Source organism: Vicugna pacos, chromosome 9 (genome assembly GCF_048564905.1).
Source record: "Vicugna pacos chromosome 9, VicPac4, whole genome shotgun sequence".
In the NCBI taxonomy this organism is placed as follows: domain Eukaryota; kingdom Metazoa; phylum Chordata; class Mammalia; order Artiodactyla; family Camelidae; genus Vicugna; species Vicugna pacos.
This window is the reverse complement of record NC_132995.1, coordinates 73,219,334-73,244,362: the sequence shown is the minus strand read 5'-3', so window position 1 is coordinate 73,244,362 and position 25,029 is coordinate 73,219,334. Positions and strand designations below refer to the sequence as shown.

The following is a 25,029-nucleotide window of genomic DNA, read 5'->3' as shown; positions in this document are numbered from 1 at the left end:
CTAACCCAGTGTTATTTTTTTCTCTGGAACTCCTCTCCTTCTCAGAGAGCATCCCTCCATTAATAGAATTGCCTCCTGCAGTCCCCTGAACTAGAATATCTGCTCTTCTTCAGCGCCTCGCTTTCCCTTACCCCTCCTGTACAATTATCGTCAGAATCTATTGATTCTTTCCCCCAAATCTCTTTCTTCCATTCTCTGGAATCCACCGTGGCAGGCTTAGTTTGTAACCTTATTATTGCTTGCCTGGACGATTGAAGTAATCTCCTGCTTCATCTTGAGTCATTTTCTCTTTCGATTCTCCATCCACGCTGCCTCCAGAGTTACCTTTCTACATGAAATCAGATCATTTCGATCTCCTGCTCAGAATCTGGCAGATTCTGCCTTAGCATTGACATTGGAAGGCAGTGCAGTCTCAACGTAAACCAAATATCATTTCTTACTGTGTGGAGCGAGTCTGGGTCTCTACATAAATGGTTCTTTTTAATACGTAGTGATTTTGCAAAGCGCGTGTCCCGTCTCTCACAGAATGGCACCGCTGTTTGTCCTTTTGCCAAAACTAGAAACCAAAAGCCTCACAGTAATCCTCAAGTCTTCTCTCTTCATACGCCGCCCGAACCAGATTACATCATTCCCTGAGATGTTTCTCAAATATGCCCAAGACTCTCTCTGTGCTGTTGTAAACCTAGTAAACTCCATTGTCTTTCTTCTGGGTTCTTACAAAAGCCTCTGACCTGACCTCTCCATCTCTGAGCCTGCCTCTTTTCCATCCTTCTGTCTGCCACATGAGCTGTCTTCTAGAATGCAGTTTGTCATGCCCTCCTTTCAAAAACATTTCAAAGGCTCTGCACAGATTTTAGGATAAAGCCTAAACTAAAAGTGGCTGCTGCATTTTCCCCAGCTGCATGTTCCTCCGCCCTCTTCTGGTCTTCTCTCTTCCGTGCGTTAGCCATGCTGAACTTCTTCCTTTTTCTTAAATACCATCCTCTCTTTCTTGCTTCCAAGACTTCCTGCAGGCTGGTCCTTCTCCCTGGAACCCTCTCCCTTTCCCTTTTCACCTGGCTGACTCCTGTTAGCTTTTAGATCTCAACAGAAGGTAACTTCCTCCGGGCAGTATTCCTTCTCACCCCTTGAGTATGTTAGGCGCCCTTCCTATGTTCGGGCACAGCAGGCCGCTTTCCCCTGTTGGAACACTGATCATAATTGACTGTAATTACTTGTTTAGTTAAGTGTCTCATGTTTCCCCGGCTAGAAAGTGAGATAAGGGAGGATATCTTGCCTATTGTATACCCCAGGCCCAGCACAGAGCCTGGTCGGTAGCACGTGTTTGAGAAACACACACTAATGAGCCCTGGAGTGAGGCAAACACAGAGTACTTTAGGAAAAGGTCTACGCAGAACAGATACTGAACCAGGGAATAATGAATCAATGTTCTTCTCCTTGACGGAAATGTCTTTCCTTCATTTGCCTGTTTGGTACCAAAAAAAAAAAAAAAAAAAATCCCTGAAGAATCTGATCAAAAGTCATGTTTTGTTTTAAGATTTTGCCAGATCCCTTCGTCTTTTCTTCCTTTATACTTTTCTCTACATGCAAATTAACTCCTTCCTAGCTTTGCCTTGCTGGTACATAAACATCTGTTAAACACTGTAAGGTAGTGGGGTTATCTGTCTGTGTGAACCCTACAAAATGAAGGGATCTAAGATTGGTGATCATAACTCATTTATCTTTGGTTTCCAGGAGTCTGGCTATGGGAGTACCTAGCTCATAATACGTACTGAATACATAAGTGAGTGAATGAATGAATGAACGATGAATGGCTTAATATCAATGCTTAAACTCCTTTGTCTGGTCTTCGCGGCCCCCTTGTCTTTTCTTCCTTCCTTGAGTATTTCAGTTCTTAGTTCTTTGCTCTGTAACAAACAAAATGTGGCTTTGCTCATGTGACTTGTTCATTTTTTCCTCTGCACCTTTACACACGCCACTTTAACCGCCCCTCTCACTCCCCATGCCTCCTTCACAGCTCAAGCTGAAACTCCTGCCCACAGTTAACCTCTGGCTATTATGGTTATTTATTTATTTAGTGATTTCTTTGCTTCCTTGTCTTCCATTTACAAAACTAAGATTTTTCATTTATACTTAGTACTTCTTTACTTTTTTTCTTGTTTCTTTTTTTGAAAATTGAGGTAAATTGGTATTTAACATTATATCAATTTCAGGTGTTCAACATTAAAAATGAAACTTGTACACACTACCAAGGGATCACCACCATTAGGTCTAGCTTCCATCCATCATCATACAGTCATCCCCCTTCATCCATTTTGCCATCCCCTCAACCCACTTCCCCTCTGGTAATCACCAGTCTGTTCTCTGTATTTATGAGTTTGTCTTGTTTGTTCATTTGTTTTTTAGACTCCACATACAAATGAAGTCAAATATTGTTTCTTTCTCTGTCTGACTTGTTTCACTTAGCATAATACCCTCAAAGTCCATCCATGTTGCAGCAAGTGGCAAGATTTGTTCCTCTTTTAGGGCTGCATGGTATTACATTTCCATATATATCTCACATCCTCTTTGTCCATTCATAAGTTGTTTTTCTCTTGCCGCTTTTAAGATTCTTTTTATCTTTAACTTTTGACATTTTAGTTGTAATGTATCTTGGTGTGAGTCTCCTTGGGGTCACCTTCTTTGGAACTCTCTTGCATCCTGGATCTGGGTATTTGTTTCCTTTCCAAGATTAGGGAAGTTTTCAGCCATTATTTCTTCAAATAAGTGTTCTGTCCTCTTACCTCTCTTTTCTCCTTCTGGGACTCCTTTTAATGCAAATACGTTCCCCTTCATGTTTCCTCGTACAGTCCTCAAGCTATCTTCATTTTCTTTTCTTTTTTTTTTTTTCACTTCTTTTTCCTGATCCTTCTGCTCCATCTCATCTGCTGCTGAACCCCTCATATAATTCTCAGTTACTGTGTTACTCACTTCTGTGACTTCCTTTTGGTACTTTATTCTCTTTCCTGTCTCTTTGCTGAAGCTCTCTCTGTCTATCCGTTCTTTTCCCGAAGTTGGTGAGCATCATTGTGATCGTCACTTTGAACTCTTTATCAGGTCAGTTACTTTTCTTTGTTTCATTAAGGTATTTTTCTGGGGTCTTATTCTGTTCTCCCATTTGGAACAGGGTTCTCTCCGTTCCCTCATTTGCTTGACTTTCTGTGCTCATTGTTTTGTATTAGGCACAACAGCTGTCTGTCCCAATCTTGATGGAGTGGTCGCTAGGAGACTGAGGATATGTTTCAGTCCGCTGTCTGTGCAGCGCCCTGGGGGTGGCAGCCTGCCAAGAACTGTCTCTGATGGTTTCAGTTCTGTAGGGCCCTGAACCACAAGCCGCCCGGCTGCCAGGGCCAGGTGTTGAGGTGGTTTCCCCTGTGTGGAGTGAGTGCACCTTCTGGGTCTGGTGGGGCAGGGACCGTGGTGGAGAAGAGCTAGGCCACTAGGGGGAGTCCTCCCACTGGGACCGGTGGCCTGGGAGCCACGGTGGAGGAGCACCAGGCCAGGGGTTACAGTGCAGGAGTGTCTGGCGGAGCCTGCCTGCTGGGTTGGGAGGGCTGGGGCTGCAGGAGAATGCCGGGGTGGGGCAAGTGGCTTCAGTGAGGCAGATGGGGAGTGCCAAAAGTGGCGCACCACAGCCTAGAATAGGAGAGCAGAAGAGGAAAAGATGGTGCTCACCAGGGCCTCCATCCCGAGAGTTCCAACAGGCCCCGCTCCTGCGGTGCACGTCCTGAGATAAGCCAGTGGGGCTCCTTCACACATGGCCCGGGCTCTTTTCAAAGTGTTGCTTCTATGCTGGGACTCAGAGCAGATGAGTCTGTGCACAAGCCCTTTAAGAGCGGAGCCTCGGTTTCCTGTAGCCTCTGATTCTCCCGGGTGGAAGTCCCACAGGTTTTCAAAGCCACATCTTTTGGGAGCGTGTCTTTCTGGTGCAGGTCCCAAGGGCCTGATGTGGCACTCAGATCCGTGCTCCTCGGGGAGGAGCTCGGTGTTTGTGATGTCCTTGTCTCTTGTGGGTCCCAACACCGGGGAGGGGGTCCTGGCAAGACCATGTCGCTCCTCCTCCTGCCCATCTCGGTGGGGCTTTTTTCCTTTGTCGTCTTTTGTGAAAGAGCTGTTTTGCTAGTTTTCAGGTCCTTCTCCGAGAGAATTATTCTCTGTAGTTGTAGTTGTGGTGTATCTGTGGGGGAAGGCAGGCTTAGGGGCTTTCTACGCTGTCATCTTGAACCTCCTCCTCTTGTTGCGTTTTTAAAGGTGTTGTAAAATCCCGTCAGAGATTTTAAGTTTGCCAAGAGTCAGAGAAAGCTGTATAAGTCAAGATGCAATTCCCAAAACTCAGTGACTTAAAGCAAAGGGCTTCTTTAAAAAAAAAAATCATTTGTACCGTAAATCTATTGTGGGTCATTTAGGCCTTTTTTCTGCTTGGTTTTAGTTTGAGACCCAAGCCAGCAGAGCAGCCACTGTTTGGATTATTGCTGATCATCGTAGCAGAGGGAGAGAGAACACAGCAAATTACACACTGGCTCTTAAACCTTTACCTGGAAGTGGCACTGCTCATCTGTGAAGCAAGTCATCTTACCATACCTAACTCCAAGGGGTGGAGCGGTGCAGTGTGACTGTACACTTGGGGGACTGGTGGGCTGTGATGGGCAGCACCAGTGATCGTGTAAGGCATATTTCCTGTTGAAGGTTTGCACAGGATCTGGTGTGGGGCTCTGAACGTGGGGGTCCGCAAATGCTGGTCAGCGCCTTGCTTGACCTCAGGACCGTTCACTTCACAGCTCTGCCCTGACCTGAATGGTGGTTTCCTTGCAGATGAAACCCAGGCTCTGAAAAAAGCAAGGAAATGAACTGCACCCAAAATACAAAGGCAAAAAACATTTTAAGTGCTTTAGCACTTTCTGAACTTGGCAGTGATAAAGGCCTTACTAATAGTGCAGATGAACTTGATATTGCTGCCCTATTTAAAAGCACTAAATCCTTCCAGCTGGAGATAATTGATGAAACGGCTGTATCTCGGAGTTTCTCTGGCTGCCACTAACAGTGTTAAATTAGACAACTAGCAGCAGCGTCGTGAGGAGGTGGAAGCCATCTGATACCAGAGAACGGAAAGGAGACACAGAGAAAGGCATCAGAGTCCCGAAAGCGGTTGGTGAGACTTCTGAAGTTCAAGCTGCACCACCTGGAGGAGTTGAGTTGTGGAGATAATGAACATAGGAATTGTGATATGTTTTATGGTCTTTTAATTGTGCTTCATGTGGGAGGATAACCACAGTGTGAATAGAAATCCCCAAAGGTATCTGTCATGGCTTGTCCTCTCTGTGTCCATTAGCAGCCAATAAATTGTGGTAGGAAAAATGGGGCTGTGTGGGCAATATGGCGTCCTATATCTAGGGTTAAAACCATCAATTCCATCACTTGTAAAGCGGAGGATGTATCTCGGAAAACGTACCTACCTCACGGGGCTGCTGTGAAGACTCAATAAGATGATGAATGCAAAGACTTGACCTCTATGCCCAGAATTCATGAAATGTTTGCTGCTATAATTATTGTACAGTTCTTTCTTATGCTGGTTATTGGTGTTTTTTTTTTTAAGATAGTGGCATTTGTTCTGTTTCAGAAAATGAAGAACTAAACATTCTATCTTCAACAGGAAAAAAAATAAGGCAATTCCATATTGGCACTCAAATATTAGTGTTTTTAGAACTGACCTCTGTAACCAGTTAGTGGGACATAAAGTTAGTTTAGCGAGTCATGACCAGCATTTAAAATAGGAAATAGAATAGAAATATGAGAGTGCATTTGACATTCAGAAACAAATTTTTTTCATGAAAATTTTATTTCATGTGTGTAGTATATGTCTTTGTTAATGTGTATTTATATTGGGTTAAAATGTAAAAATGCACCTCTAACTCTGGGATGCGGTTATAAAGTCTGAAAGTCTTCATTCTAAATAAATGTACATGGGTCTCAGTTTATCAAAGACCGTATGCCCAAGGTATGCCTGAATGTCTCTTGAGGATAAGTTCCTTAAAGATGTTCTCCTTCTTATTGTTTCATGGGGTTTCTGGGGTAAAACACAAGTAATGGGGTGGGGTATTTACTCCCTGTCCCGCTTCACATCCCGAAATCCATTGACGTTTCCTTTATAACAGTGCCAACTATTTCAGATGTGTCATTCTGAAATCCCAATGAATCCGCCTTAAGATTTAAACCCTAGGCCTCGCAGTACAGCGGGCTGTCATCACTGGATGGCCTAGGCACTACGGGAGCCCCAGGCTTCCAATTTCACAAGCGAAGCACTTCCCAAATATTAAAGAAAAGCACATGACATTACACAGTGGGGTGTCGCATTTGGCCCCTGAAGTGCAGTGGTGTTTCTCTGGGCTTCGGGCGCTGGATGTTCAGGCTTCATATTTCCCACGGCTTCTCTTCCTCTGAGTATGAAGCACATGAGAACAGGAGTTCAGCCCGGTTCTTCAGGCTTTTAGCACCTCGGAGTGCACTGCTCAGCCACGGGAAGCATCATGAGGCGCCATTTAGTGAAGGCACCGGGCCAGCTCATGAAAGGATCCTCACAAGGAGGAAACACAATAGTCTGTCGTTGGCCAAAATCCACTGTGTTTTCCTGGCTTTTCCCTGAAGACACTGCTTTCCCTGCAGCTCTGTCATCTGGTGTCTGTTTTCTCTCACGGATCTTTCCTACCTCCTTGCATTTTCATTGCTGTTTGCAAACCACTCTGACCCCTCTGTTAAAAGAAAACCACGCTTCGCATTGCGTGTCGTCACACTCTCCCACCCGCACCCCACCTTGCCATGTCGGGGTTCTCTCCTGAGCCCTGGGTCCCTTGTGCCTTTCAGGTTTCAGTTGCGGACTCCCTGTCAGTCACAACACCACTCCCGTCATCCTTCTTGCCAAATGGCTTATTTGCATATGTAATCCTTCCAGTCAACTGGCCTCTTAGTTCCTGGTCTGCTCTTCTGTGACCGTCTGGTCCTAACTGCCCTCTCAGCCACTCCCCTGTGATCACATCTTAGACCTTATCTTGACGAGTAACCGTGACCCTCTGCCACCAAAGATTTCTCCCTGGCTTTGTGGTACAGTTAACAAATAGAAATTGTACGTACTTAAAGTGTGCAAAGTGATGGTTTGATATATGTATACATTGTGAAATGATTACCATGGTCAAGTTAATTAACGCATCCGTCACCTCACATAGTTACCTTTTGTATGTGTGTGTGTGTTAAGATCTGCCCTAACGTTAGCAAATTTCCAGTCTCAGCCTTGAAATAGCCAACTCCCTGACCCACACTTTTGATACCTGCTTCATAATAGTCATGTGTAAGTAACCTCAGCTGGATAAAGGGTACTTGTTTTACAGATTGATCAAGCATACTTTTTGTACTCACGTACTTCTTCACATAACCGATCTTTTCTTTTGCTGTTCTTTGGTTATTTTTAATAGCTACCATAATGGCTCATAATTAAACGGTGGAAGGTGATGAATGTCTTTGGGGATCTCTTTTATCCTGCTCTCTTCAGTTCTGCTCCAACCCCCGTTTGTTTGCTGGCTCACAAACCATGCCCCTTGTTTTACATCATTTCTTTTCCCCGTATCTGAGGTTGTACCTCTGTCAGTTACTGTCCCTCTTTCATTCTTTCACTGGACTCTGTGAATTGGAGACTGAAGCGCCCTTGTAACAGTTGCTGTAGTTGAGGACTTACTGGGTTGATTTATGGGATTTTGGTCTGTTACTGTAATGGTTTCTTGCGGCATACACATGTAAACATCACCTGATAAATGCTTCTTTCTTTTGTAGCAAATTAGGAAATTACCAATTTATTGTATCATTAAACATTTCCTGCGTGTTTTTGTTCTCTTAAGAAAAATGAGAGAATGCTTATGTTTTGCAGTCTTTACCATTGCTTTTGCATTCAGTAATAAAACAAATACTGAAATTCACTAGCTCAACTATTATTTGGAATAACCAATTATGGGTTCATTGTATTGTAGATATTTTAATACAAATATAATCAGTTCGTAAATACTTGGCTTGATCTTTTCATTGAGGAAGGAGGTTATTTTTCACTCTGGTAGCTGCATTAATTTGCCTTTGCTCCTAGAATATAATTAAGTAAATTAATTCCTTCAAGATTTTCTCAGACACCTCTTGTGCAAGTGAAGATGCTAAGAAAGCAAAGATGTTTAAGCCATGTTTCCTGTTCTAGAGCTACTTGCAAGCTAAATGATGAGATAGGGCTGAGCCAGTGGTTAACCACACTGCAAGCATTTCAGGTTTTTTGTCCTTAAAACTTGAAATAGCACTCTAATTGTGGCAGATTGGCTAGCACTACACCTGACCAGTGTCCCCCACCTCCTTGACTATCAGCTAGGTCGTCTTTCCCAGATTCTTTTGAAATTAGGTGTGGACATATGACTGCGTCTTGGCCAGTGGGGATGTAGACTGAAGTCATCCCATGAAACTGCCATACAACCATTTATTCCCTCTCACCTGCCTTCTGCTGGCTGGATAGCTACACCTGAAAGTCCCGTACGGAAGATGGCAGATCCTTTGTTAGGTTGGGTCCCTGAGTGAAGCCGGGCTGTGTATGCTGCCACTCCCTGCTGGACAAAGAATAACTCTCCGTGTTAGGACCATGAAATCACAAGGTTTATCTGTTACGAATCCTAGAGTTGTAATAACTATTATACTAATGAACCTAAAAAGGCATCCTGCTCATTAGAGTCAAAAGCGTGCTTTCATTTTGTGAGGAAATGAAGTGCATAATACATTTGAGATACATCATTGTGGAAGCTGAATATGGACTCGGTTGCACAATTGAAGACTGCCATGAAATCTAGGAATCACAAATTATTTGCATTAGAGTAAATTTTTCTATAATGGTGTTTCTGTTCATTCAAATACCCGTTGCTGGGTTTCCCCGGGATCCTGGATCTACTCTTGGCTGTTTTTTTTTTCATTGTACAGAAAGGTGGAATTAATGAGCTTTAGATCAATGCCTCAAAGAATGCCTAATTAAGTAAAGGCCATTGCCAGACCCAGGATAACTCAATTTCTCAATTCTGATTCCTGGACTTTCTGTATTCTGTATTATTAAGATTTTAAAATGTTTACCTCCTGGTATATAATTAATTTTTGTATGTGCTGTGTGTAAATCAATTTGCAAAGATGAATAACCCTCAGATAGCATTCACAGTTTTATTTTTAGGTGCATGTTATTCCCTGAAGGGCTCAGCAGTTTGATTTTACCCCAAAAGAGGAAAATGTAATCCTGTGTCATTAAACATGTGACATTTAATGGCAAATGCTCCAAATATCAAGGAAAAGTGGCATCTCTTTTCTTAAACTCAGGCAATAACTTGAAATCATGCTACATTATAATTTTATTCATACTTGAATGACTTCTTGATAAAGCATTTTGTTTCCTTTTCTGAGTTTCCAACTGTTCTCCTCTTTTTGGTTATTGACAGAAGAGACATATGCTTTCCTCGTAGCATATTTTTACAGAAATACATATGCAAGTAATTTTTTAAAAAGAGTATATGTGGGAGTAAGCTTTTTAATTTCTTGCATGTCATAAAAAGTCTTGGTTTTGTCCTTACACTTGATTGATAATTAACTGGTTATAGAAATATAGGTTCAAAATAATTTCTTCTAGGAATCTCAAAGGAATTGTGACCTTGTTTTAAGCATTCAGAGTCTGTATTTAAAAAAACCTGCCCCGCTCCCAAATTCACAAATTTTAGATTTTTCTCTTTGTATTTGAAGTTTGGAAACTTTATCAGAATAGTTCTAAGTTTGGCTCTTTACTCTTTGTGCCTGGCACCCAGGTGGCATTTTCAGTATTAAAATTTAACTCTGTGTGTGTGTGTGTGTGTGTTTAAGGGAAATTGTCTTACTCAATGACTTTTTCCTCTCTATTCGTTTATGGCCTTGGTTTTCTTTTCGTAACTGCTCTTAGATTTTCTGGGTTTGTCGTCCATATTTCTTAGCTTATTTTTGCCGTATTTCCCATTTTGTCTTTTTGCTTACTGTTCTGGGAAATTTCCTTCTCTATATCATCTGTCATTCATAACCATTCTATTTATTAAGCCCTTCTATTTAGGTTTTAATTTCGGGGAACATGTCTAATGTCTAAATTCTCTTTCTTGTTCTTGGATCACTCCTTTTTTACAGTAGCCTTTTCTTGCCTTATTAGTGCCAGGTCCTCTTGACTGTCGCTGAGCGGAGAATGATCCTGAAGTTTCCTTCTGTTATTACGTTATTTTTGTTTCGTACAGGACGAGTCGTTACGTTTATTCATCTTGAAATCTTTTCTTTCATGCCCTTGGCTTTCTATAAACACTAGCATATGGGGGTTCCCTTTTTTTGTAGGAACTCTTGCTATATTTTCTGAAACACCTTTTATAAAAGTATATGTGTACAACTCTCTTTCCAAAGACCTCAGCAAATCTCTCTTCCAAATACCCACAGATTTGTTTAATATGTATTTCTGGAAATTTGGTCACATATACAAATAACTGATAACAAAACAAAGAACATGTCAGGCTCACAATCGACTTGTCTCTGTATAGGCCAACAGAGATTCCTTGTAAGGGTTCCCTCTATGTGGATAAAGGCCTGTGCTGACTCGGTCAGTGAAAGCAGCTGACCCGCACTTCCTGCGCTCTCTTGGTCTGTACTCGAAGTCCTCTCGCGTGAGTGGAAGGTCTGCCTGAAGAATCCATGTATGTGGATGGGTTGAGTCAGAAGATAGTTGAGGATGGGGAATAGGCTGACAGGCTGGAAACTCCCATAACAGCTGAAGGAAGACTACTCCGAGGTGAAATGCGTGAGTGTGTTTCTCTTAGAGTGACCGTACTTCTCAGTCATGCCTTGTGTCATATTGTCATTAGTGACAGTGCCCCCTTTTTACTCTCTAAAGAAGTCTGATTGGGTGATGACATATGGTCACCCTGTTCCCAAGTGGAGTGGCCTTTTCCTTCCTCTGTTCCGAGTCTCTGATGGAGCTTTGGCGTTGCCGTGGGCTCTGCTGCTATGTGTCTCTTCTGATTTCTAGCACTCCGTCTCGGGTCCTTCCTAGACCAAAATCTAAATCTATTAAAAAACTTCTTCTGATGGTTTAGCAGGGCAAAATTCTGCCACCAGCTGTCTTACACACACAGGGGAAGGAGAGCCCAGCTTTTTCATAGACATGCTCTCTGTCACCCACAGCTGTCTCCTGTTCTGTGTATCCATTGATTTCAACTGTGGAGCCTCTTTGGGACTTTCCTGGCTAAACAGTTTGCTATCTCTGAAGCCATGCCCAGTGCTTGTTCTGCGCCTCGGCTGGCATTACTCTGTTCTTCATCGACATAATCTGTCCCAGGCTGTAGTCTTGTATTAGCTTTCTCTGGCTGCATAGCAAATACCAAAATGTTAACATCTTGTCTGTGAGCTGGAAGAGGGCCCTTACCTGACCATGCTGGCGCAACGATCTTGAACTTCACAGCCTCCAGATCTGTGAGAAATAAATTTCTGTTGCTTTTAAGCCACCTGGTCTGGAGGATTTTATTATAGCAGCCAGAACAGACTAAGGCACAGGGGGATCCGGGCTGTGCAGCACAGCATCCATTGCCTGATGCCACCTGCTCTGTTGTCTTCAGGGCACTTACTACCTTATAACCATATCTAGCTCATTCATGTACTTAATTTATTTCTTACCACTTTACTAGAATATAATTGTCATGAGAGCAGAGTTCTTACCTATCTTGTGCTGTTCGATCCCTGGATCCTACAATAGTGGCTGGTACTCAGTAGGTTTCAATAAATATTTGTTGATTGGGTGAATGAGTTCAGTCCAGAATTTATTAAAAATCTCTGGTCTCTTGGGTTTGTTCTTTTAACATATCCCCTTTTTTCCATTTTACTGGGAATATGAGAGTGCAGGAAAATATTTCGTCCGCTATCTTGACTTAGAGGCCCCCAGCTCCTCTTTCTGAATCTCTGTGACGCTGCTGCCAGCTTGTTCCTCATCGGTGACCTCCATGGACTGTGCCCTCCTGCCCCCCTCACCTGCAGTGAGTCCAGCCCTAAGAATTGAATTCTCCCTCGGGTACCCATGTAGTTTATTGATCCAGGCTTCTCCTAATCATTCCTGCTGGATCTTATCATGACATCCTGATCTTGTACCTTAATTTCTATAAATGGATCCTTATCCTTTTTATTTTTTTAAACCAGTGCCTGATTACCCGTTCGGAGAACCTACTGGAGTTCCAGAATTCTCAACAGTCGGGCAGTGCTTATTACTGCCTGCCGAGAGCCAGCTGTAGAATTACCACCGTGGTCAGTGATTTCACGTGTCATCTTTAGTTCTTCCAGCAACCTCACAAAGGAGAAGGATCATCATTCCCATACTACAGACGAGGAAACTGAAGCTTGGATGCCTTTTGTGGAGTTTAGCATGACCTCCCCGAGATAAACAGGCAGGCAGGCAGGCAGGCAGGAAGTATTGGTGCTTCAAACCTGGGTTTAACTGACTCCACTACCGGTGGTCTTGCTCACGGAGCTGTTTCTGCTGCACAGCTCGCCCAGGGTCTGGAAGTCACCTGCTTATTTACCCTCTATAAAATGAGTTCCTCCAATTTCATACCCTTCGGTGGTCGGATACCTAGATACAGCTGAGCACTGCTCTCCCTCCGTGGAGGGAGAGGGAGGTCTGGTTGATGACGCCGGACCCCTCCAGCCCCATTCAAGAGCTGTTCTTTATGAAGGCCATCATCACAAAATGAGCTGAAGTTCCTTCTTGAAGGATCATGAGTGGCTGAAATTTCGGGGAGTTCTGTCTCTCTCTCTCATATTGTATCTATATGCCTCTGCTGAGCCAGTATCACTCTCTCCTAATATTTACATCCGAGTGTATCACACTGCATTGTACCTATATGCATGTTTTCCAGCCTAAATCCAAGATCTCAGACATTTTGTAGAACATGCTAAGCCTCTGGGAGCCCACAATGCATTGTTTGTGACAACCGTTGAAAGAGTTTATGCCAGAGTGAGCCTCCCACATCTGTGTCAGACTTTCTACTCTTTTGATTTAAACAACGGAAGACATTTTCTCATCTGTGTCATTATCACTGACCATTTAACTGACACCCTAGCATGGTGGTATTCATCCACCAAGGTGGACCCACAGCAGTCACAGTCCTGAATCCTCGCAGGTTTGAGATGGGCTGGACTGAGCTGCAGCCCGTGGGCGGAGGGGGAGCCTGGCTGTAGATACAATGATGGCTCATGGTCTTTAGTAGCAGCTGCATTCTTCATTAGTGGTGGCGTTCTTGGTTGAAGGAGCCCCCGTGCCCCGTGTGACAGGCCTTGGTCTTGGAAGGCAGCGCGTGGTAGCTGGAGGCACGCCGCTCCTTGGGAACTCTGATTTACATCTGCACAGCATCTGTGTTGTTCTGGTGAAGGAATAAGCCTTAAAAGTTTTTTTTTTAAATAAAAAACAAAGTCAAGTCTGAATTCAAAATCTATGTTGCTGACTCAGACTTTGTTGACAAGTGAAATTAGTTTTTTGAGGAGAAAGTAGCTAAAAGGCTGTATGTGTGGTTATTAAAAATTGAATTATATATGAAGTGATTCACCTTGGGATCAAACTTTATTCCCAGGTCACCCAAACAACCATCTAAAATTGCCGAAGAAACACAATGATACAAGTTCTTGGAGAGTGTCATTTGGAAACCTGATCGACACATAAAAGTTTAGGAGCTTAGAGCAACAATAAGGATGTCAGTATACTTTGGGCTGTGTAAAGACTTGCCAGGAATCTACTTTCCAAAGATGAAGAAAGAAGCCTGCTGCCGGGAACACAATGTCTGCTAAACACCCGGGAGACGTGAAAGCAGGACCAGTGCTAAGAGGTCCCAGATGTCTTCCGGGAACCTCAGTAGCTCTGGAAGTATTTTCAGGGTTTAAGGCAAACAGAAGCTCTGTAAAACATTCCTTTATGGTTTCTTGTAAGACACTGAGTTCTGCACCAGTTGTTCATTTATTCCTTCACCTGTTTCTTCACTTAACGAAATTTCTGTTATGTCTTGGGGACAGTGATGGGCATTAGCGATACACAGTCCTGGTAATTAAGGGGTTTGCAGTGTTTACTGGACTTATAAATTACATTTTGTGTGTCTTTTGATGCAAAATTTACATAAGATAAAGCTGACCAATCGTAAGGGTACAGCACAAGCTGACGAGTGTGTACGGCTGTGTAGCCGTCACTGGTCACACTGCTAGTCACGCTTCCATCGCTCCACAGCCTCCCTTGTTCCTCTTCACAGTCAGTCCTCCCCCATTCGCCCCACGTCCCTGGCAGCCACTGTTCAGCTTTTTCTCATAATAGTTTTATTTGTTCTATAATTTGATATAAATGAAACGATATAGTACATAATCTTATGTGTCTGGCTTGTTGCACTTAGCATAATGGTTTTGAGATTTATCAATTTTATTGCAAATATCATTATTTTGATTCTTTTTTCATGTATTGAAGAGCAGTGTTACTTAAATGGATGCACCAGAATTTGTTTATCCATTTATCAGGACTCAATTCAAATGGCCTTCTTTGACTTCCGTATTCAGTATTAAACTTTGCCAGGATTGACATGGTTTATGTCTCTTAAAACACTTGTAACTCTCCAAATGGTCTTATTTGTCCACTTGTTTCTTGTCTTTCCCACCAGAATGTAAGCCTTGTGAGGGGAGGGACTTTACTGTGTTCACATTATGATCCCCAGGACTTAGCACAGCTCCCAGGACATGGTAAACACCATATAAATATTTCCTGATGAATCAATGAATGCATGAATTCTCAGCCTGACAGTCAGAATGTTTCATAATTTGATGTCCCTTAATTTCTCTAGTGTGAATCCTCAGATGCCCTTCATGCTCATAGTCTTATGGTATCTTCCCATGAATCATGATTTTGAAACTTATATCCGCCCTTTGCTCTTCTTTTTCCATCCTGAAGTTGTGCTTAATCCTTTAAGGCCTGATACAAATTATCTTCCTCATGAAGCTTTCAATGAAGGTCACACTCTTTGTTCCTCCTGTGAGCTTTGTCTGTGTTGCTGTCAAGGTAACGGTTTCATGGTTTATTTTGTATTTCTTTATTCTGCAATTATCTCATAGTATAGCTTTTTTTCTCCCTGACAGTCTCTTCAAAGCTAGGATCCTCTTTTCTATATGCTAGGAAGAATCTAAATCAGGCATTTAAGAAAAATCTTAAAATGCTCAGTTTTATGTAGATACATAAAGACTATGGAATTTTCTTTCTAGGTGTATGTACACGTGTAGGAGGCTACTTTAACAGCATCATTCATTTATTTATTCATTCCATAAATATTTACTGAGTGCCTTCCATGTGCCAGGCACTGCTATAGGATCTAAGGATCCATAAGTGAATAAAACAACAACAAAAACAAAAATCCCTGCCCTTTTAAATTTTTATTTATTTTTTATTGAGGTATAATTGACATATAACATTATACTAGTTTCAAATTACAACATAATGGTTTGGCGATGTCTGTATACATTGCAAGATGATCACCACAATACAATTGTCACCATACAAAAAAGTTACACATTTTTTTTTCTTGTGATATGGACTGTTAAGATTCAAATATGCAATACACTATTATTCACTATTGTCATCATGCTGTACCCCCCTGAGTTATTTATTTTATTGCTGGAAATTGATACCTTCGACCTTCTTCACGCATTTGGCTCTTCCACCCCTGACCTTTTTGAGCCTAAGTTTTTTGGGGGATTTGCAAGAACAATTCAATAAATAGAATATATTCTATGTAAAATAGCCATAGGTAAGTGAAGAACTTCAAATCTGAAGGAATAAAAGGAACTCAGTAGTTTAATTCAAGTGTAAATATTAGGTCCTCAAAATTTAATGAAAGTCATTTGCCATAACTTCCATTTAGATACAGATTCTGTGATCTGTTTTAAAGCAATGAAGAACTATGTGGGTTGAAAGGGAGTGAATATTATTGCATTTGCTTCAAGGTGGAGCAATGAGCAGACAGTGAGCATGGTCTTCTACTAACTTGATCTGCATTATCTGTGCTTTATTGTGAGCCACAAAAGTTGAATTAACGTAACCCTGAAAACTGCTGAAGTGGAAATGTCATTCATGAGTCTAAATCGACGCACCGTCAGGAGAGGATGTTGGCACCTAGGATTGCTTGGGGCGTGTCCATTGCGGCCGCTGCTTTCTGTGCCTCCCTTCCCATTCTCTCCTACAAACCTAAGTCTGATGTCTTAAAATAGTCCTCTCCCTGTTCTTTTTTTTTTCTCCAAGAATCCACTCCAATTGGGGCACATGAGTAGAGCTCTTTGTGGCAACTGTATCTCAGTCTCTTCTCAGGACCCTTGTCCATAAAGGCTTCGTAACAGACATGTAGCCAGTGGGTATGCAGGTAAAACTTTTGGTCCAGCAGCTAGGTTGACTTGAATCATATACTTTTGAAAATTTACATTGTTTAAATATTCCCCAACTTCTCTGATCCTACCCTCCCAACAGCTTGCTTCCATTTCCTGGAGTATATAGCCTACTTTCCGAAAGTAGCCCTTGAAAGAAGGTTAAAACTTGAGTATTAAAATTTTTCTATAGTGCAGGCAAAGAATAAAAAAGAGTATTATTGGCTTAGCAAAGGTACTGGTTGTGGAAATATTAATGTCTATTAAAAATAAATATCTATTGATATAAATATTCTAAATTGTGAAGTAGTGATGGATTTTAAAGCTAAATATTATATGAACTTTTAAAATGTGTGATGTAAATATAATTCAATAACATTTATAAGATTCATATTTTAAAGATGAGATTAATTTCTATTTATTTTTCATTTTTATAAATGTCAAAGTATAATGTATTATGAACAATTCAGGAAATAGAATTTTTGAAATTTCCTAAGGCATTCATAATTTATCAGTGCTGTCTGTCTATTCCCCAAACAGCTTGGTATTTTTGGAATGAAATTATAAAACAGAGTGCATTCAAGATCTAGGTAAAAGATTGCCTGGCTTTAGGAAAAAAGAGGAAATTTGAAGTCTATATACCACTTTTCCCTGCCATTTTTCATGTCATGTTTTTTAACCTGTTTGTATGTCTGTTTATTCATTCAGCAGATATTTACTGATCTGCTATGTGCCAGGCACCATTCTAAAGTCTGAAGATAATGTAATGAAAAAAATATTCTTGCCCTCGTGGAGTTTATGGTCCAGCAGACATACAATGGAGTAAAAAGGCAGAACACACGCTATGTTAGATAGCAGTATATACCGAGGGAAAACGAATAAAGCAAGGAATGGGGCTGAACTTCTAAATTGTACCATCAGGAAGGGCTTCAGTGAGAAAGTGACTTGGAGTAAAGATTTAAAGAAGTAAGAAAACAAGCCACGTGGTTACCTGGGGGAAGAATGTTCTAGGCTGAGGAAACTGTAAATGTAAAACTCGTAGGTAGGAACATGTTTGGTGTGTGTAGGAACAGAAGGATGCCAGTGTGACTGGAACAGAGTGACTGCATCAACGAACCCGCCGATCGTCCTCCTCGGCCCGTATGACTGTGGGAATATATGTGGTCTAACAAGTAACATTTACCTGCCCTTCATTAGTGGTTCCAGATCTGGGCCAAACGAAAACAGGGCGAGTTATATTAGTTCAGGACAGTGTTTACTTACTTTTTATATATTTCTTTTTAGAGATTTTATTTTTTGGATTAGTTTTAGGTTTACAACAAAACTGAGAGGGAGGTAGAGAGATTTCCCGCCTACCCCCTACCCCCATACGTGCGTATTTCCCCGCTACCAGCATCACTCACCAGGATGTTACTTTTTTTTTAACCAAGGATGCATGTACATTGACACATCATAATTACTCAAATTCCATTTTAACTTAGAGTTCACTCTTGGTGGTGTGCATTCTATGAGTGTGGACATATGTGTAATGACATATGTTCATCATTGCAGTAGCATGCAGAGCATTTTCACTGCCCTAAAATTCCTCTGTGCTCCGTTTATTCATCCCTTCCCCCTCCTCCACAGTGTTGCCTTTTCCAGAATGTCATACCGTTGGAATCATACAGGATATAGCTTTTTCAGATTGACTTCTTTCACTTAGTAGTATGCATTTAAGGTTCCTTCATGTCTTTTTAAGGCTTGATAAATACGGCTTTTTAGCACTGAATAATATTCCATTATCTGGATGTACCACAGTTTATTATCTTTTACCTCCTGAAGGACATCTTCACTACTTCCAGGTTTTGGCAGTTAGGTATAAGGCTGCTATAAACATCCATGTGCAGGTTTTTGTGTGACATAAATTTTCAATTCCTTTGGGTAAAATAGGAAGGAGCGTGATTGCTGGATCATGTGGTAAGAATATCTTTAGTTTTCTGAGAAACCACCGAACTTTCTTCCAACGTGGCTGTACCATTTCGTATTCCCACCAGCAATGATGGGAGTCCCTATTGTTTTACATCCTTACCAGCATCTGCTGTTGCTTAGTTACTTTTCATTTCTAAGAGAAGTGTTGTTTCTAACATGACTTAGATTGGAATTAATTGGTCAGTCTATTCCTTGGCTTTGATTGAAGAAAGGATTTTAGAAAATGAAAAGCTCCAGTATCTTGGTTAACTTAACTGAAATATCTAAAACTTTAAAAAGCAAAACGGCAAAAATAAAATTTTGGAATTGATACTGTGCCAACTCCAATTTAATTCAGCAGACATTTATTGAGATCCTCTAACATAACATATTTGCTGCTGGCTCCTTTTTGGGATATGATAAGCAAAAAAAGCCGTGGACTACAACTCTTCCCCTTCCAGGGCTCTGTAAGAAAGGAGCCTGATAATCTGTCCTAGCAATACTGTTCCATTTTTGCTTTCCTTTGCTCTGAGGGTCTTGCTTAACATGCTTGCAGGCTGATTTGTTAACAAAGAAACTAACCATGCCTCTGTGAAGTGGATGGACACTAAATACTATTCTCAGTCTTTCTGTAGAGTAGTAGAGAGATTTCCAGGGTTTGTCCTGTGTGCTCCAGGCTGAACCCTGTCCTGGGGTGGATGCTGGTAGACCTGCAGCAGTGGGAAGACTGCAGCACAGCTCCCACGTCACTTCAGAACGTGCTCCCTCTGTCCCAGAGGTGTTGTAGTGTGAAGCAGGTAGACTTTCCTCACAAGGAGTTGTCTGCGTTCACTGTCGGAGCTAACAGGTATCTGTGACGGCCCTCTCCCTGCTGACACTAGATCCTGCGGGTCTTCTCCCTGTCACTCGGGTTTGTTTGTATTTCACGCCCCACCCTTCACATTGCTCCTTCTTCCTCTCAGTTTTGTGATTTCCATCCAGTGGCCTTACACCTGGATTCACTCTATTTTGAGCGATAGTTTTATTTCTCACAATGGATTGGTGGAGATTATTTGGTGCTCTGTCTGGAAGGACTCTGAGACCAAGTCCAGGTTCAGGAGGAGGGTGTTGGGATTAAGTAGGAGTGAGAGAGTGTGAGGAAATAGTGGTTGCACGCTGTCTGCACTGTTGACTCCCATGGGCAGTGCAAAGCCCTCCCCCCAACCTGTTGTTCACATCACCCTCCTTAATCCCTTAAATTGCAACACGAGGGCAAATCATGCTCAATCAGGGTCCTTAAGCTCCCATATCTCAGCAAAGGTGTGATATTTGGAAGGACCTGGTTACTCTATATAAAGGCTCCCCAGGATACACAGACTTACAATATGTGGATTTTAATAGGAGGAGGCCTGGATAGCTGAAATCACGTGGGACCGTCTATTTCAGACCTTCTTCTTGATGGATTGGCTACAGTCAACGGTATCAGCAGGCAGACTGGGTATCTAAAAGACTCTGAAGTTTCAGGTCCCTGAAAATTTGTGGGGTTTATGTCCTACTTTCTGGAATACATGTTAAGGCATTTAAAGCTCCTGCCAGTTCCTGTTCATAGGCCCAATAAAATTGATTTCATCAATGTAGTTGATATGATATTCTGTGAAATGTCAAGATGATCAAGTTCCCTATATGTGACTTCATGTCAGACAATGGAAGAGTCGATTTAGTTCCAAAGCAAAAAGGAAGGTTGAGGTGCCCTGCTGTCCCTGCTGGGTGAGAACAAACTGCTTGTGGTGGGACTTGAATTTGGTACATATAAAAAGGCATTTGCTGGGTTAATAGCCATGCACGAAGATCCAGAGGTTGTACTGATTTGCCCATTTAAAGATATCATATGAGGAGTGGCTGCTGAAATTAGACTCATCAAGAACTTTACAATAACCCATGATTTGCCTGCCTTTTACATAGGCCAAAAAAGCAGAATTACATTGGAATGTTATGTGAATAATCATCTTTTCAAAACCTTTCAGATTTGTGATGAAGGCAGTGATCTTGTACTTCCATCAGGGGTCAGTTGTGGCCTACCATTTTGGTTGGGAGAGGGAATGTCAGAGTTTGCCACCTCCCCGTTGTCCCATAATAGCTCTATCTCTGCAGGTAAGAGAGCTCATATGGAGATTTTGTGAGCTTGATTCATAGAATGACTCTTCCAATTATATATCTAGGATGTGGGGATGTAATTGAAGGTCCAAAAATTCATTTTTATCAGTTGATCTCCGTAATCCCCACACTGACTAGTGGGCTCCAGTGGCACTGTGGGTTAGCATCAACAGAACTAGAAACAAGTCATGTCAAGACAGGCCTGAGTGTTTTCCTTTTCCAGTTTGATTACCCTATATAAGCACCCTTGTGGAAAGCTTAGAAAAATACTCCAGAATATAATTATGGCAGTGTCGAGTGAACCTTCTGCAAGGAACCAAGAACTCTGAGCCTGTGAACTGGCAGTGGATGAGAAGACGTGCCTTCGTCACTGCGGTGTTCCGAGTCAGATTCCTGCTCACTTGACCTAGAATTTTTCTGATTATAATTATATTTCATACATAATTATTTATGGGCCGCCTATTTGTTTTATTGAAACACTGTGATCAGTTAGCCACTACTGAAAGTACCTACTGGTCAAATATAATTACTTTTTTAAAAAATTGAAGTACAGCTGATTTACAATGTTGTGTTAGTTTCTGGTGTACAGCATAGTGATTCAATGATCTATATACTCTTTATCATTATAGGTTATTATAAGCATTCAATATAGTTCCCTGTGCTATACAGTAGGACCTTGTTGTTTACCTGTTTTGTATATAACAGTTAGCATCTGCTAATCCCAAACTCCTAATTTATCCCTCCTAACTCCCTTTCCCCTTTGGTGACCGTAAGTTTGTTTTCTATGTCTGTGAGTTTGTTTATGTTTTATAAATAAGTTCCTTTGTGCCATTTTTTTAGATTTCACATATAAGTGATATCATATGATATTTGTCTTTGACTTACTTCACTTAGAGTGACATTCTCTAGGTCCATCCATATCGCTGCAAATGGCATTGTTTTATTCTTTTTTATGGCCAAATAGTATTCCATTGAAAATATATACCACTACATCTTTATCCAATCATCTGTTGATGGATATTTAGGTTCCTTCCACATCCTGGCTATTGTAAATAGCATAATTGTTTTTTATGGTAATTATACCTACCTTGTCTTTAGTGGTTTAGTGATACTCCTTGGATCCTAACACTCCAGAATTCCAATACCCACTTTAAAATCAGGAAGCCCTTTTCAGTGGTGGCAGTTTTCATCATCATCCTTAGATTGCAAAAGATAGCCACTCACCACAGATCTCTTCCAGGAGGACAGTGGCCCCTCATTAACGCCTTTCTCAATGCTGTAACGAAGGGCGTGCATGCTGAGCTCTCTCAAGGAACACCATGTAGTGGATATTCAGTTCACTCCAATGTTTCTGTCTTTCTAAGTCTTTCAGTACTTTTCTGTTTTGTGTCAAGTAGGTTCTAGTGTCTTATCCTGATTAAATTAGGTCACCTTAGAATTCATATTTCAGTAATCATTCAAGCAAACTGTTGGGACCCCTCACATTTACTTAATTCTCTGTTAAGTTAAACTATAATAATATATTTGTTTGATCCAACAATATATTTCATCTTTTTGGGTTAATAACCTTAGAACATACTCCCCCGTTGATTCTCCAAGTTTCTGCCAATGGGTATTTGCAAAATTTTGCTACTCATTTGGAATATGAACTCTCTTCTCCAGAATATGACTTGGCACTTGCTTTCCTGGAGTGTTTTGAGATCTGACTCTAGTCTTGAGGCAGTGAGAGGTGCTGAGGAGAACAGACATGCTTTTTGAAGGCATCAGCTATGGAGGAGATTATCGTAAGGTCTTCCAGTAAGATAAGGCTACTCTCCTCAAAATATGGGAAGTGGCTTCTGCTGGCAAGTGAGGCTCAGGGATATTAGATTAAAAGTACTCAGCCCTGTCTAAGTTGATCAGAATTTCTTCCAAATGTCAGGCATCCATACCTTCTAAAGAATTCCTAAATTTTCACATAAACACTTTGTCTCTAATTTCACTTAATACTATAATTCTGAAACTCAGGAAATTAGATTTTGATTAGTCATATCTGCTTTATGATTCCAAGACACCAGAGATTCTTTTATGGCCACAAAGACCACTTCTGGCTCTCTATAACTTGATGTCAGAGAAGGCTCATTCCCAGTTCTTGTAGTTACAGCTATTACTGTAACTGTCAAGTCCCTGAGCAGTTTTGTCCCTCAAAGCCTTTCCTTCAATAGAAAATTCGTCCTAAGCAACTACAAGTAATAATTTAAGTCGTCTTGATCGTGTGGTCTGATACGGATTACCAGTCTCCCATTTGCCATTGGCAAGGAGATTATCACAGGATTCAAAGTTAAAGAGGTAAGTAACACAATTACAAAATTCTATCATTGAGGGTCAGCTTCTTAAGTTCACTCATGTTACCAAGTACTCTATCAATCAAGGTCCAGCATAACCATGATCGATATTTCAAGCGGAGGACTTTAAAATAGGTAATTGGTTAGTTGGTGTACTAATTACCTGTTGCGTCATAACCAATTACCTCAATATTTAATGGCTTAAAGCAATGAAGATTTATTATTTCACACGCTTTCTGAGGTTCAAGAATCCAGGAGCAGCTTAGGGTCTCTCACGAGGTTTTAGTCAAACTGTTGGATGGGATCATAGCTTTCTCAAGGCTCGGCTGGAGACTGCGGATCTGCCTCCAAGATGGCGAACTTACATAGCTGTTGACAGGAAGCCTCAGCTTCTCACTGGCAGTTGGCAAAAGGCCTCAGTTCCCCATTGCAGGGACTTCCTCACAAGGCTGTTTGAGTGTCCTCATGATGTAGCAGCTGGCTTCCCTCAGAGAGAGAGAGAGAGAGCAGGAGGAAGCCGCGATGCCTTTCATGACCCAGCCTCACCGCGTTCTTTCTGTCATATTCTACTCACCTGGAGCAAGTTGCTAAGTCCAGCCCACAATCAGGAAGGGATGAGTTAAGGTCCACCTTTTTGAGAGGTCATGTTGAAGACTCTGTGACAGTTTAAAACCATCAACGCTGCTATCAGAAGACGGGAGGAGCAGGCGGGGAATGCCGAGGGAAACCCAGTGTCAGTGCTTGTAGAAGGCAGCTACTCCTTTTGGGGTTGAAGGAACCAAAGGGCACTGGTACACGTGGCGGCTCAGAGGACTGGTCTGTGTGGCCGGCGCACTGCCCCTGAGCGCTGGGTATCACATGGCTATGGTGTGGATCGCTAAGGAGGCTACCGCTGGGCTATTTTTCAGCTTTCTGAGGGGCAGATGCAGTGAGGCTGGTGCTCTCTGAGCAGTGGGTGGTGCCTCTGGGACTCCGTCACTGACGGGGCACAGCCAGCTGGTGGTTGTGCCTCTGAGGGGTGTGGCATTGTTGGGACGTTAGCTGTTTTCTGCTGCTGGAGGAAAACTTAGGGGAACTGCAAATAGAAGGAGTTCGTTCTTCCCTCCTCCTGTCTTTCAATTTCACACTTTCTCTTTCACTGACAGAAACTAAACAAGGATCCATCTGGCAAGAGAATATTGCAAATATCGTGCAAAGGAGCAGAGTGTGGATGGACGGATTGGGCATTGAGAAGCAACAGGCAACTAGCTGGCACAGCTTGATTTTTGGTTGATGTTTTCCTTGCAGGTACTACCGCTCAGATCCTCCCGCTTACTGAGTCTTCACACTGAGCTATGAAGACCGTTACGTCTGGTCCAGATCCCTGCATTACCTCTTCCCAGTAAGTGGCTGGTGCCTCGAATAAATTGGATACTCTGTAGTTTTAAAGTGCTCAAGATAAGTAGATTGGTGTTCCATGGATTTTAATGGGATGAAGGCTTGACAAGTTTAAATCATTTGGGTCATCCTTTATTTCAGACCCTCCATGATCAGCTGGTTGTGTGGGAATGGAGGCTCTGCATAGGTTAGAAGCCTAGATGTCGCCATCGAGCCATTCTCTCTTCCTTGTCTTCTGCCGTGTTGTCTTGGCAAATCCGGTAAATGTGCCCCAGTTGTTGTTATCTTGCTCTGACCAGAGCTGGACCGAGCGACCTGAAGGCCTGTCGCCTTGGAGAAGGCTGTGAGCGGGCACTCTTCTGAATCTCAGCCAGAGAGTGTTACAGCACAGGCAGTCTGGAGCCTTGTCCTTTCCCAGGTCTTCTTCGAACGAGGAGCCCCAAACGGCCAGATTAATCCCACTCACCCTGCCAAGCATGTATCCAGTCCCGGCTGCTTTGCAATTCATGGGCAGGTTCTGTTCCCAGTCTGAACTCTGAGACGAGTCTCCAGGAGCTCTGAGTTGCTCTGGAGTTTGGTATTTCCCAGGATGTCTGCGGCCCATGTAGGCGGAGCAGCTCAGATAGATTCCTGCCACTTTTTGCTTGCGCCCATTCTCTCTTTACACACCCTTTAAGGGATGCTTATGCGAAAATAAATTTAGTAGATACAATCAGGAATTCAGTGGAAA

The 25,029-nt window shown here is 42.1% G+C and overlaps 1 long non-coding RNA gene across 4 annotated transcripts in view; it reads left to right on the top strand.

Annotated features, from left to right (window-relative positions):
* Positions 1–24,363, top strand: part of LOC140698294 (uncharacterized) — a 189,836-nt gene extending 165,473 nt beyond the window's left edge. For all 4 annotated transcript variants that reach the window (XR_012076001.1, XR_012075999.1, XR_012076000.1 and 1 more), the window contains one exon: positions 24,210–24,363. This is a non-coding gene — a long non-coding RNA (uncharacterized lncRNA). The remainder of the gene's footprint in view (positions 1–24,209) is intronic.
* The last annotated feature ends 666 nt before the right edge of the window (positions 24,364–25,029 follow it).